Source organism: Talpa occidentalis, unplaced genomic scaffold, assembly GCF_014898055.3.
Source record: "Talpa occidentalis isolate TD23 unplaced genomic scaffold, MPIMG_talOcc4v2.1, whole genome shotgun sequence".
Lineage (NCBI taxonomy): Eukaryota > Metazoa > Chordata > Mammalia > Eulipotyphla > Talpidae > Talpa > Talpa occidentalis.
In genome coordinates, this window is record NW_026555331.1 from 49270671 (window position 1) to 49284688 (window position 14018).

Sequence of the window (14018 nt, forward strand, 5' to 3'; positions counted from 1 at the left end):
GTTCTTTTACTTGTATTAGTTTGGTTTTTTGGTAATGTGGAATCATGATTTAAATCTTTAAAATACTGACCTGATTTTCAGCAATTATTTTATGGTAAAACACCCAAACATGTTATGGGTACAGGTTGTGAACCCACATGCTCTTCCAGTGGCAGCACAAATGGCATTTAGGGTTCGTTCTTTCTGACAGGTATCTGGTCTGGTCTGTTTCAGCTGTGGAACCCACTGCATTCCAGAGGAAGTGTGAAAGCGCTTGCTAGTTTATTCTAGTAACAAGGGATTAAAGGTTTTATTATGCTTTTCCCATTTGAGAGGAGGACATTGACAATGGCTTTTTCTGTACTTGTGGAATGGTTTGATAAGGATTGATCATTAATAATATAAAATATTTGGCAAGACATTAAATATCTCCATGTTTGTCTTGTACTATAGGCCTCTATATGAACTTCTCCTATACCCTGTATTTCATCTACACTTGAGAAACCCAAAACTCTCGTTACTTTTGAGGTGATTGCTTTTGTTTTCTCTATAATTCTTTACTTTAAATTCATTCAGTGTATAAGTTCAAAGTTTGTACCTAGAAATCATGTACATCTCTCTTGTTATTCTAATGGCCTATAGCCAGTAAACACAAGGACTAAAGTTTAGATGTAAGATATTTTTTTCTCATTAGTATAATTGGATATGCTCTGATGGTGGCAATAAATTTCCTACCTTCCCAATTTTTTCTTGGAAGAATAAACTTACTAAGTGCATTAGATACCATTAACCAGTGGTACCAGCATTGTTGCTTTTATTTCGATAAGAATATGTTACCTGGCCTCCCTGGTGGCGCAAGGGGTTAAGCACCTCACTATAAAGCAACCCGCAGCCTCTGCAGCACAAGTTTGATCCCCGGCTGGCCAGGGAGCAACCCACATGGCGAGGCAGACCTCTCCTATCTTGCCTGCTGCTCCCCTCAGCAGTGTGTTTCAGTCAGTCTGCCTGTTTTGTTCCCCACTCTGTCTGTGGTGAATCCTCTCACCTCCTGCATTTCTGGCCTGTACCATAGCTCTTGTATGCATAAATAAATAAACCTTTTAAAAAAAAAAAAAGAGGCCTCCCCTGTGGCGCGGCGGTTGAGCACTCGGTTGTGAAGCTGCCCACAGCCTCTGCAGCACCTGTTCGATCCCCGGCTGCTGCCTGGCCACCGGAGGAGGGTCCCACATGACGTGCAGACCTCTCCTGCCGCCCGCTGCTCCCCTCAGCAGTGTACTTCGGTCCTTCTGCCTGCTCTGCTCCCCGCTCTGGCTCTGGTGAATTCTCTCACCCTCCCGTGCTTCTGACTGTGTCCAGTGCTTGTATAAATAAATAAATCTTTAAAAAAAAAAAAGAAAGAAAGAGAAAGGAAGGGAAGGGAAAGGAAAGGAAAAAAGAAAGAAAGAAAGAGAGAAAGAAAGAAAGAAGATGTTACCCTTGCGGAGGAATACTTCCAGGAATGTCCAGGAAAAAAATAATTAAAATGCTCCTGGTTTTATTTGGCTCAACTGGGTAATACCAGTAACTCTATTTTTGTTTTTTCTGTAATATATAAATTATTCCTTTCTATGGTAACTTAATATGTCATAATGCATGACATAATATATAGGGTAAACTTTCAAGTCATACTTTCTTGATGCTTACCATGCAATAAACATTAATTATATGCTTGGCATGTACATTATACCTCACAATATGAGAACTGGGAATCTCTTCAATAAAATCTGATGCCTACCGATCATACCTAATATCCAGAGTAGCATCCTCCTTACTTGACCATGTATCTCATATCGCTTACCACAATCACTAAAAATGACATATTCAAGGAATATTGAATCACATCATATTCAAAGAGGTCTGATTAGTTTTTTGATGACCTATGTCAATGTGGTTCTTAAAAGCCATCTTTTTTTTTAAAGATTTATTTATGCATACAAGAACTGGGGTACAGGCTGGAGGTGTGTGTGGGGAGGGGTGAGAGGATTCACCAGAGACAGAGTGGGGAATAGAACAGGCAGAGTGACTGAAATACACTGCTGAGGGGAGCAGCAGGTGGTCAGGAGAGGTCTGCTGTGCCATGTGGGTAGCTCCCTGGCGGAGGATCAAACTCGTGCTGCAATGGCTGCAAATAGCTCCATAGGTTTTGTCTTAACCCCTTGCGCCACCAGGGAGGCCCTTAAAAAGCCATGTTGATGGCCACCTACCACAGCCTACAGTTCACAATTGTCCAACAAATCACTGACCTAACCATCGAAGTGTTCAAGAATTAAACCTTAGAATTCATATGACATCCTGGGAAATCTGCCTTTTTAATGAGATACAGGCAGAGTAAAATAAAACATTTTTCTCAATAAAATTAAGTTATTTTTCTAGGAGGCTGAAATAAAGATGTTTTTGGACTTGAGTAGTTATGAAATTCTTCATGGTTATAATAATATACGAGTGAACACTTCTGACCATTGAATAGTGAAGTGCTTCATAAGTCCTACAACTTCACAAACACTTTGTATTTGTAATTATAGTTAAGTAAATGAGATTTCTCTTTTGGTTTGATAACTAATTAAAGTTCTTATAGTTTCAGTAGCTGTTCTTAATAGAGGTCATATTATTCTCCCTTACCCAGTGCCCCACCCTAAGACATTTGGCAGTGTCTGAAGATATTTTGGTGTTTTTTACGATGGGGTAGAGTGATTGCTTCTGACAGTGGGTAGAGGTCAGGGATGCTGCTAAATATCTGATAATGTACAGGACAACAAAGAATTGTCCAGCTCAAATGTCAATCATGCTGAGATTAAAAACCCTGAGATAGAACTATCCTAAAACAGGTAAGAAGTGGGTAAGGATTTACTTCTAACAGTGTTTTACATATTAGCATCTCCACAGTCTCAGTCAGATTTGACTAAATCCTTATGGTCATCCTGTTTTTTTGGGTTTCTGTCATTCATTCAGAATGACAGGAAGATTTAGTGAATGTACAATGTCCCAGACACTGGTCATTAATAATGAGCAAACACAGACTGTGCCCATGATCTTATAATGCTTGAGTCTAACTGGAGAGTCATATCAGAGCTTGAGACTGATGAAAATAGGATTGCAAACAGAAACCTTTAAAGGAATATAATTTGATACTGTAAGAAGACTTAACATAGAAAATAAAGTGACAGAATCTATGGTGTTAGAGAAGTCTCCCTGGTAGAAGTGATGCTTAAGCTGAGACTAGATGGCTGAACTGAAAAAAGGCAGAAGAGGAAAATTACTGCAATGTCTTGTGGCTAGAAAGAAAGGAGTGACTCCAGAGGAAACTGAAGAAAGCACAGGCCAGGCAATGCCAGGACTGTGAGTCTTATTAAGGATAAGATCTTTATATTGAGAGCAAGGAGAAGTTATTGATGGTTTTTATGCAGGGCACCTGGCAAGATCGGGTTTATTTTAATATAGCTGAACTGTGGAATTCAAAAAATGTTGCTCAGTGACCCAGGATCAACCTTGAAGAAAAGACTGGTGAAAGGTCACATTGCTCTGTGCTTTTTCTAGTCAATAATTTATTAATAACTTTTATGAAAATATAGATGTGCCAAGCAAATTAATAACCCTGGAGAGAAATGCTACCAATATAAAAAACCTACAAACATAAAGCTAGTTAAAACAAAAATTATCTCAACAAAGCAGATCACTGAACTAATATGAAATAGGTGAAATCTGGAGAAGGTAAATTTAGGCAAAAACCTCAATTTGGCTTTTTTAAATCTTTTAAATGATTAAATTTAGAAGGCCAGTTACTGGACTGGTTTTCGCAGCAGTTAATGTGAAAATATCTAAATGTTTAGCTTACTATGAGTCATCATAATGCTATGGTTTCTTGACAGAGCCAACACAAGCTCGGGTTAAGTTAATAAAAAATGCCTTCAGCTTTGGCCAGAATAGCGTACTCATGCTGTATCAAAATCAGGACATTTGGAAACTACAGTACACCTAGATAAAGGCAAAATATAAAGTGAAGGAAATGAAACGATTCCATGGACTAGAAATCAAAAAATCTTTGGACAGGACTTATATGTCACTGTGAAAAGTTGCCCATTGCTTGAAAATGCTGAGGTCATATGATTATTTTCCAGAAAATTCTGAGGGGTACCTCTATTTGAAAAATAGGTTGAATTAAATAAATGAGGCAGGCTTTTCTCCATATTCTGTTAATGCAGTCTTGTAAGCATGTGCCTTGAATCAATGAATCCTCACATTCATTAGTTTGTCAGACTATAAAATATCCTAGTCCTCTTAATACACATGCTATATTTATCACTTTAGAAATCTTGATGGGAGACAGAGACTTCCTCCCACTAGAGAAATGGAAAATACCAATCCTTATTTTTACCTCCTCCTTACATAGAAGATAAGAGATTCATAATCTTATTTCAGTCAATCAGTAGTACCTGCTCTGGAGTTCATACAGTGAGCTGACAAAGCAAAAGAAGAATCCCTTTCGGGAGCATGTGGCTGTCAGATCCCTTAGCAATAAACAGAGGGCAGTGGCAACAGGTCACTCTCGAGAAGTGGTGGCAGCGGTAGCAGCCACAGACCTGGTCTCATCCGCGGGTTCCTTTACTGTCCTGTCCGCAGTCCAGCCTCCCTTGATCTGGCCTGTTTTCAGGTCCTGCAGCTGTCCCTCCAATGTTAGATCAGCTTTTTTCTAACATCATTTTGATAAATGCATTTTTAACTCAAATAATGCAAATTTGGTGTAGGGTAAATGGAAGTTATCAGGTTTTTTCTGCCCTCCCATCATTAGCATCAGTGGTTGACACCTGTGGTCTTACTCGTGTGCCTGATGGCAGCACCTGGAGTGTGGTGTGGGTGTGCGTGAATGGGCACCCCTGAGCAGAGTGACTGAGCATAGATGGGCGGCGTCACAGCAGCAGGGCACACAGCAGCAGGGCACTGGGGCGGCAGAGGGACTAAGTTGCAGACTGCAGGAGAGACCAGACCAGCTGAGAGATGAGAGATGACCCTGAGGGGCCAGAAAGAGTAAAAGGTTCCTGGGGAGGTGGACTAGGAGGGCTGCCAGACTCCTGGACCCCAGACCCCCCCTGCCTGCCCTGCACCTGGTTGCCTCACTGCAAATGGTGTAGAGAGATCATTAAAAGCCTGAAGAAGCCACTGAGCCTCCAGGACTATCCTTTGCCCATCTGCCTGAATCAATAGAGAGCCTGCTAGGTTCTGTGCCATCCTGGCACTACATTTGGCTTCTGTTGTTTGCAACTGCAAACATGATGACACAATCTCAACTGTATTTCACCTAATGTTAAAATCCACGTGTCTATGAGCTGCTCAAAGACAACAGCCCAAATTCCAAATTGAGGGTCCTAGCTGTCATATTCAGTTTTACAAAAGGAGTGACTCCTTGGTCTCTTTACTGACTCTGGAAACATTAAGCCAAAGCAACAATTTAAAGTGGGAGAAGCGGGCCTTCCCGGTGGCACAAGGGTTAAGATGCAACCTATGAAGCTATCCACAGCCACCGCAGCACAAGTTCGATCCCCAACCAGGAAGCAACCCACATGGCACAGCAGACCTCTCCTGTCTCGCTTGCTGCTCCCCTCAGCAGTGTACTTCAGTCTGTCTGCCTGTTTTGTTCCCCACTCTGTCTCTGGTGAATCCTCTCACCCCCCACACCTCAGGCCTGTACCCCAACTCTTGTATGCATAAATAAATAAATCTGTAAAAAAATAAAGTGGGAGAAGCGTGGTGAGGATGTTATTAAAAATAACAATAGTGGATTTCATTATTCATGGATTTCATATTGGCAAACTTGCCTCCTTGCAAAAATTTATTTAATACTTGCAGCATTTTTGTGCTCATCCTTGAACATGTGCAGGGCAGCAAAAAAAAAGCTGAGTTGTCCTCCACACTTGCTCTCAGCTGGGCCTAATAAGGCAAGACTGCCTCCTTATTTCAGCTCTTATACTCTAAACAAGTGTTCTTTTAATATTTGATGCTATGTTTTTCTTGTTTGTGCTTTTGGTTGGTAATTTTGCTGCTAAAATGTCCCATGTGTAGCATTAAAGTATTTGGGACATTCAGCAAGGAAGGGGGAGGGAGAGAGATCAGAACAAGGGAGGGAAGAGCACAAGAGACTGTGGTGAAGGTTCATGGGTGACTTGGTGGTGGGAATTCTATCGGAAGAACAACGATGTAAAAAATACATATAAAAATGAAATTTAAAGAGGGGGAAAAATAGACTATTATGCCTTGTGGAAAAATTTTGAATGTTAGATCAGCGCAATTGTAGTCCTATCAGCCCTGAGTTCAATGTTAATGAATCAATATATAATAAATAAATGGTCTTTAAATAGAAACACAAATAAAACAAGGTTTTGTATTGATGGGTTGATGAGAATAGCCACTAAGTTGCTCTGGCAACTTAATTTTTCCAGGTTTAGCTACTCACTCTTTCATCTACTAATTTATCTAATTTTCCATCAATTTTTACTTTTTATCCAGATTTTCCATTCAATTTTATAATGTATTGCCAAACTTGGATATAGTACTTTGAAATTTCTGACAAGTGTTAAGTATAATGAACAGATTATGTCTTAAAATTTAAATAGTATAGTATTTAATACAATACTACATTTAATACATACTGCATTTATTTTTAAACACCTTCCTATTATAATAGGGGATAATAATGTTTTGTTATAAAATAATAGTATAATATTTTTAAAGGAAGGTCCCTTTTACAATCACTGGTTGACTACACCATCACATGGACTCCCTTAACTTCCTCTGAGTGTTAACAGCTACATAGCTAAGTCTGGGTTTATCAGTGTGACGTTTCCTTCAATGAATTAAATAATTTGAATGTTCAAGTTCTACTTTAATTTGACTCTGTAGCTGGGGTCCTTTGGGGTAAATGAAGTTGATCAGGCTTTTTACGCCACTGGGCTCTGTGGCGCTGTCACCTGCGGCCTTGATCTTGTAAATGTGGAAGGCTCGTGGGTGCAGGGCACGCGTGCGTTGATTGTGGACACCTGGCGTGTGGGTTCGGGCATGCGTACCAGTGCGCACCTGAGCCTGGAGGCCGGGACAATTAAGAGCAGAGCAGCGTCACTCGCGAAGGCTGAGGGAGGACGGCTACAAGAGGGTGAGCAGCATGACTACAGAGGAGGTGAGGCCACAAGATGATGCCAGGGCGAGCCCAGAGAAAGGGTATAAATTTGCTGAGGGGTGGGGGCTTGCCAGCCTCTCAGCATCCCCGGGCTCCCAGCCCCTCTCCCCCAACCCCTTCCCACTCACCCTCCACCTCCCGCCCCCCCCACCCCCCCCCCCCCCCCCGTATGCTCAGAGCCTGGTTGCTGCACAAGTCCCAAGCAAAAATTACAAGCAAAGAGAAAACTTGAAACAAATGATTGAGGAAAAAAAATCAAAGTTGTGAATGACAATGTTTCCAAATTCTACCCAGGACCATAGGTCCAAAATGAAAGAGAAGTCAGTAGGAAAGCATTCATCTTGATTTCTCTGAATTGCGGTGATTTTTTTTCTGGGGAGAAAGGAACTTTAAAAGATTCAAACATCAGAATATTTAATTCATATAGCACTTAAGGCAATAGTAAGAAAAGCTAAATTAAAGGAGAACTAACTCTGACCTTTTTGCTGATGTGAGAACAAATTAATTTTATAAATTTATTGTTTGATCTTTAAACATTTTCATTTCACCCAAATAATATATTATCTGTTAAGAGGGGATGGATAAAGTTAAATGATATTTCTTGAGAATATAAATCTTAGTTCTAATGAGACCTTATTATCCTGAGACTTGACCTTTCATCTGGACACAGGGATCCTCCTGTAGTTGGAAAAATTTCATCAACTCCTGGAAAAGAAACACACATTCAGGCGTAATTATTTTTTGTCGAAATTTGAAGTAGCCTAAAAAGAAAAAGTCGGAATATTTAGTAATTGTGGAAACAAATCTGAGGACACTTTAGAAATAATTATTTTTAAATTTACAATGTGTTCCCAGGTCACTAGGGAAACAAAATAGAAATGGTGCCTCTATGTTTTACTACTTAATTGGTCAAAGACATTGGGAAAAACTCTTATATACTCAATAGGCTCACCTCACTATTTGCACTGGCACATCAAACACTATTGACAATGACTACATCAAACACAATCAGTGAATAAAGGTTCAAGAAAATGCCATAAAATAAAATAGAAAAGGGATGCTGGAAAAAAGTCATAACCAGATCAAAATAGTAAGAAATAGCTAAGTTTTTTTCCATAGTGAAAATGAGTATTTGATAGATAGCCAAAGATGAGTGATCATTACAAATTTCCCTATCAGTTGGCAAGAAGGCACAGTAAAGTAGAATACAAAGTCATTATTATGTGTATTGAAGATTGATACCTCCCAGTGCTATATTATAAAGCAGTGTTTCTTTATTTCACCTTATTCTGTAGATAAATCCTCCATCAAATAATAAAATTGTCAAAAAGAGGGGCTTTGTATAAGTCATTTTTTATATTTCTAGTTACTAATATACTATAGAGTGCTAAATGCATGTGTATTAAATTGGTCATACTGTTTCATACTGATTACTTAGTTTTAGGGAGTCTAATTATAACTTTTTTTCATATTTTGGTATAGGGAAACTAGGAGAACTTGAAGCAAATAGGTCTGAGTTCTAATTCTAACTTTTCAACAAATTAATTATAGGCTTATTCTCTATTAAATGAGAGTAACAAAAGAAAAACAATAAAACTTAAATCACTCAATAAAGGAATGAGTTAAGTGCTAAATTTAAAAAATGACACACCTAGAATAATAGTATGCAAGTTCAAGTGAAGTTACATCATAAAAATAAATATAGTCATTTGTCTAAGCTAGAAATAGACCATGTGCCATGAACTCATTTACTCTTTCTGGGCTGAAGTTATGGTTCTTAACAGTTTTAAAATCTTGAAGGTGCCTCTTATCATGAGGACCAGCCAGGGTTTCTGATTAGCTGCCAGAAGCATGGAAGCAGCGGTGAGTGGAGACAAGTAGAATATGCTAAACAGTGTCTCCCTCAGTTTTTGCTAGGGAAAACTGCTACTAAAGAATGGAAGGTTTGTGGGTGATATTTTTATCATTTTATTTTTGGTTATCTATAATTTCTAGTGTCTCAATATTATCTGCACTACCTATTTCAAAAGAAACAAAGACATTTAAATAGGGATGATGTTGAGAGAGCCCCACAAGTAAAACAGAAGGTGCCCTATTGTTACTCTTTTAAATAAAGAACAGTCATATACATTAGAAAGAGATATGCAGAGGGATTTGCTGATATGGTAGACATACCACTATCGATATTCATAACCTCTTTTTTTCCAGACATGTCAAAGCATAACACTTCTCTGCCCTTCTGAAATGAAACATGCTGAATACCTTGATTCTGGTGAGTAAGATGTGAACAGAGATAATAAGGATCACTCTGGGTGAAAAAATTTCAGAGCTGATGTCCAATTCTGGGTGTGCTTTGCCCCTGCCCCTCTGAATGAAAACACTGCAGGATAATATGGCAGAGGGTCACTCACTCTGGGACACTAGATTGCTATGTAGAAGACCCTCAACACAGAGTCACTTGCTTCTGCAGCAAACCTTTACAAGGAAGAAAGAAATCTTTGGGTGAGCTGCAAAAATCATGATGTTGTACATTTCCTAGACTCCTATGCCCGATTAACATAGTTGGTATGTGTCAGAGCCCAAAACGTAAGACTTGTGTTTATGAGCCCTTTGTGAACTGATTAAAGTAGAAAAAGGTAATCTGTGGAAGTAATTGAGACTAAAGGATTAAGGGCTTACCAGGTAAAATGAGCTTATGGATCAGGTAGTACAAGTCAGTGCATGTTTGAATTCAAGTTAGATGACTGACCAATTGTATGATTTTTGAGTAAAGTTACTTTACATCTAAGTTTATTTCCTCACCTGTGAAATGAGAATAATACTCTGAAAATAGACTGGAGTCATGTCTTTGTGAGGGTTATATTGATGAAGGGTTTACTACAGTTGGTCCTCAACACATTTCATTTTCTTACCATACTTTTCCTTTTTTCATGTGAGTACTGAGTATATTGCAAGAAATGAAAAGTAAACTGTTCTAGGCTCTGAGCCTTCAGCAGTGGACCAAAAACAAAATCTTTGTCCATATATGTTCACATATATACATAGCAATGGGATGTAAAAAATTGGGCACTCAGAAGAATTATATGTCAGTGATTTTCCTCTAGAGATATTCGTAAGACCTTTAATGTTCTTTTAACATTCTGTGTAGCACATGTACTGGACAATAAATTTCCATTTTTTTAGGGGGAAATAAGACCAAACTGCATCCTGCAGGAGGTTTTCATCACTGCTTTCTTGGTGCTACATGAGCACAGAGTTTAACCAAAACCAGAACCTCTCTAAATGTTGTTGAAGAATAGATGAATGAGTGAAGAAATTATATGCCAGCTCAAACAACAGGATGAAATATATTGATTACAGCCTGTTTTCTTCCTTTCATTCATTTAGTCACAAAATAAATACTCAGGCTCTGATCTAAGTGTTGAAAGTAAAGCAGTGAGTGAAACTAAGTCCTATTCTCCATGGAATTTACTTTCTCAGAGGTCTTAAAATTATTATTTTTTTAATGACATAGGTGGGTAGGTAAGTAAATTTATTTTCTGAGAATCAGCTTATTCAGTGATCCCTCTTCACCGAACATTGGTAAATTATGGTGTCATCAGAGATTAGCCTCAATATTTTTAAAATTGTTGGCAGAAAAGTACCAGATTTACTGTGTTTATGGCTTCATTTTTGACAACACATGTATACTGAAATTTGATTCAAACTGGACTGTTTCATCTGTCATTTGTTTCCACAATATTACTAGTCCATTGGATATTCTTTATACTCTTCATTTGCCTCAAAATATATTCCCTGAAATATTGTTGAGAGGGTTAAGTAAGGTGATCCATATTTAGTACTTATTATAATGCATAATGCTTATAAAAATTTTAGTAGATGCTAGCTATTTTTATTACTGTCATAACAACACAAACCTAGCAGTTATACTTATTTTGCCACAATTAGTAAATGCAAATTTCTAATTCTTAATGTCACAGAGTATCAAACTTTTAAAATCTTGATCTTCTCTTTCTGCCTATAAAACTTCATATCCAAATCATTACTCTTATTTATGTTACTTTTGTTTCTTTGCTGGCTTAGAAATTTCTAAGCTTTTACAGTTTGAAGGTGGCATAGTACTGCATAAAAAAGGCCACCAGTCAGTGCCTTTCATGAAAGCTACATGCTAGAGTTGGATCTCACATGATGAAATAGAATGGATGTGAGAGTCATCTTTATAAACCCTGTGATTCTCAAAGATGTGTCCCATGCATAAAATTTATAGGAAAGTAGTCCACACATCAAACAAAAACCAATCTGGGCAACACTGCTGTAATGGCACAATGTAGAAATTTAAACACTCTGGGTATAGGAATGACTGTTTTATTTTATTTTTTTTTATTAAATAATAAATTTTATTTTTATATTCCCCCATACAACTGCACATGCCCCATTCTGACCCCAATCCCTCCCCTCCCGGCCCCCACCCCCCAAAAAGTGTCTCTGGTTCATAGTTTTTTGTTGATTTTGATTTTCACTTTCTTATAGTTATTCTTTTTCCTGATCCCTTATTTAAGTTTTCTAGATTCCTGCTATGAGTGAGACCATCCAGTATTTTTCTTTTTCTTTTTGGCTTATTTCGCTGAGCATGATCCCTTCCAGCGCCATCCATGTTGCTGCAAATTGCATGTGTTTATCTTTTTTGAATGCTGAGTAATATTCCATGGTATATATGTACCACATCTTCTTGATCCAGTCATCTATTTTTGGGCATTTGGGCTGTTTCCAAAGCTTAGCTATTGTAAATAGTGCTGCTATAAACATAGGGGTACAGGTGTTCTTTGGAATGGATGTTTCTATGTCCTTTGGGTAAATACCTAGGAGTGGAATTGCTGGATCATATGGAAGCTCTATGTTTACTAGGTCCAGAAATCTCCACACAGCTCTCCATAGTGGTTGGACCAGTTTGCATTAGGAATGACTGTTTTATGTCATTTGCCCAATTTTGGTGAGCTTGCCTTCTGAAGTTCTTTGTAAAGGAAAATGAAAAATTCAGCCTTGAATTGATTTGACATATATGCCATTCTCCCCAAACTGAGAGATGCTAGTAATCTGCTCTTTATCTCCAGGGGGTGAAATGTATTTAACAATGTATCAAATATAAGAAAAATCATTAACAAAATGCTGCTGTGAGGAAGACACAATCCCTGAAAACTAACAGAAAAACAGAATTCAATAAAAGCATGTGATATCATACCAGCCAACCAAGAATTTATTTTCAAAAAAAACATAAGCTCTTAAGAACATAGGGATTAAAACAAGTCCTTGAAGATTAGATCTCCACATAGTAACAACTAAAACATAATCCTCAAGTTGAGCTCATTTAGTATTGAAAAGCATCAGCAATCTCACTAAGTATTTTCCTTGTCTATTCTAAATATGTATAATAAGGCAATAAATAAATATATGTTAGAAAAGAAAATTGCAGTGTTATTTATCTAAATCCAATGGAGACTGACTTCTATTAAAATATTTAACTTTGAAGATAGTTTCCAAATATCATTAGGTCCAAAAATAACATTATTTGGCCATAAACCATATAGTAGTCTTACCCACAGTTATAATGAGTAATATGTGCCTCCTCTACCCTGTATTATCTGGTTTTTTTTTCATTTATTCTCCATATCATTAACTAGACAAGAGATACTGCACTGTTGAAGATAGTTCTAATTTCAGATTTGCACCATTTATGTTTTTCAAAATGTCCTTAACACATTTTTAATATTTTAACATTTTATCCCTTTATTTTCCCATTCACCCTCCCTTGTCTCTATCTGAGTTCAGTAAGTTGTATTTGCTTTTATTTCTAGTATTTCTTTTTTATACCTTTACATTTCCATTTTCCACTTCAATTTTATAATTCTTTCTGTGATCTACCTTCTCTGGATTTGCCTCTTGATTTTTCATCTAACTTCTTTATCTTACCCAGGCTGTGTTTCTCACCTGACCTTACACTCAGGTGTGTATTGTGGGAACCCCACTACTGCTGACTTTTGGCACATAGCTAACATCTGTGGGCTGGAAGTAACAAGAACAAAAGCCTCTGTTCACAGAGCTCCACCACTGACACTGACCAACCAGACAGTGATGGGAATGAGTGCATGAGTTTATTACATTGTGTTTGGTTTTTAGACTGACTTGCATTAGGACAACACTGTTTTTATGCTTTGTGCATTTGGATCAGCAACTATGTTCTACTTCAGCTTATTAAAATTCAATGTAAAACACTAGCACCAGATCTTGGTTTCTAATACCAACCCCAAGAAAGGAATCATGAATTCTTGGAGTAAGACTGAATCTAGAGCTAGGACTAGAAATATATAAAATGATGCTGGAACATCTGTAGTACTAAAAGGTAAGAAAAAGAAAAGTTATGTTAATGGGGGTATATTAAAGGGACAGAAATCAATTAAAGTAGTTCCCAGTGAACAAAGCTGGAGTAACAAAATGAAGGAAGAAGTACTGGATTATAACCCAAAGTGTAAAGATCTGAGTCCTTACTAATATAAATAATCAATCCATCAATAAGGGCCTTCCTGGTGGTGCAGGGGTTAAAGTCTCAGCACTATCAAACTACTGCCATCCACTGGCCAGGGAGCTAACCCACACGGTACAGGAGACCCCTCCTGTCTTGCTTGCTGCTCCCCTCAGCAGTATATTTCAGTAGATCCACTTACTCTGCTCCCCACTCTGTCTCTGGTGAATTCTCTTACCCCCATCCCCTTCACCTCTGTCCTACACCCCAGTTCTTGCATGCATAAATAAATTTAAAAAAAAAGTATTTGACCAGTAC

General features: G+C 38.0%; 1 long non-coding RNA gene across 1 annotated transcript; it reads left to right on the plus strand.

Annotated features, from left to right (window-relative positions):
* The first annotated feature begins 7105 nt into the window (after positions 1-7105).
* LOC119240774 (uncharacterized) lies at positions 7106-10617 on the plus strand. Its single transcript, XR_005124197.1, has 3 exons — positions 7106-7183; positions 9392-9455; positions 10367-10617. It is a non-coding gene; the product is annotated as an uncharacterized LOC119240774 (long non-coding RNA).
* Positions 10618-14018: the final 3401 nt, after the last annotated feature.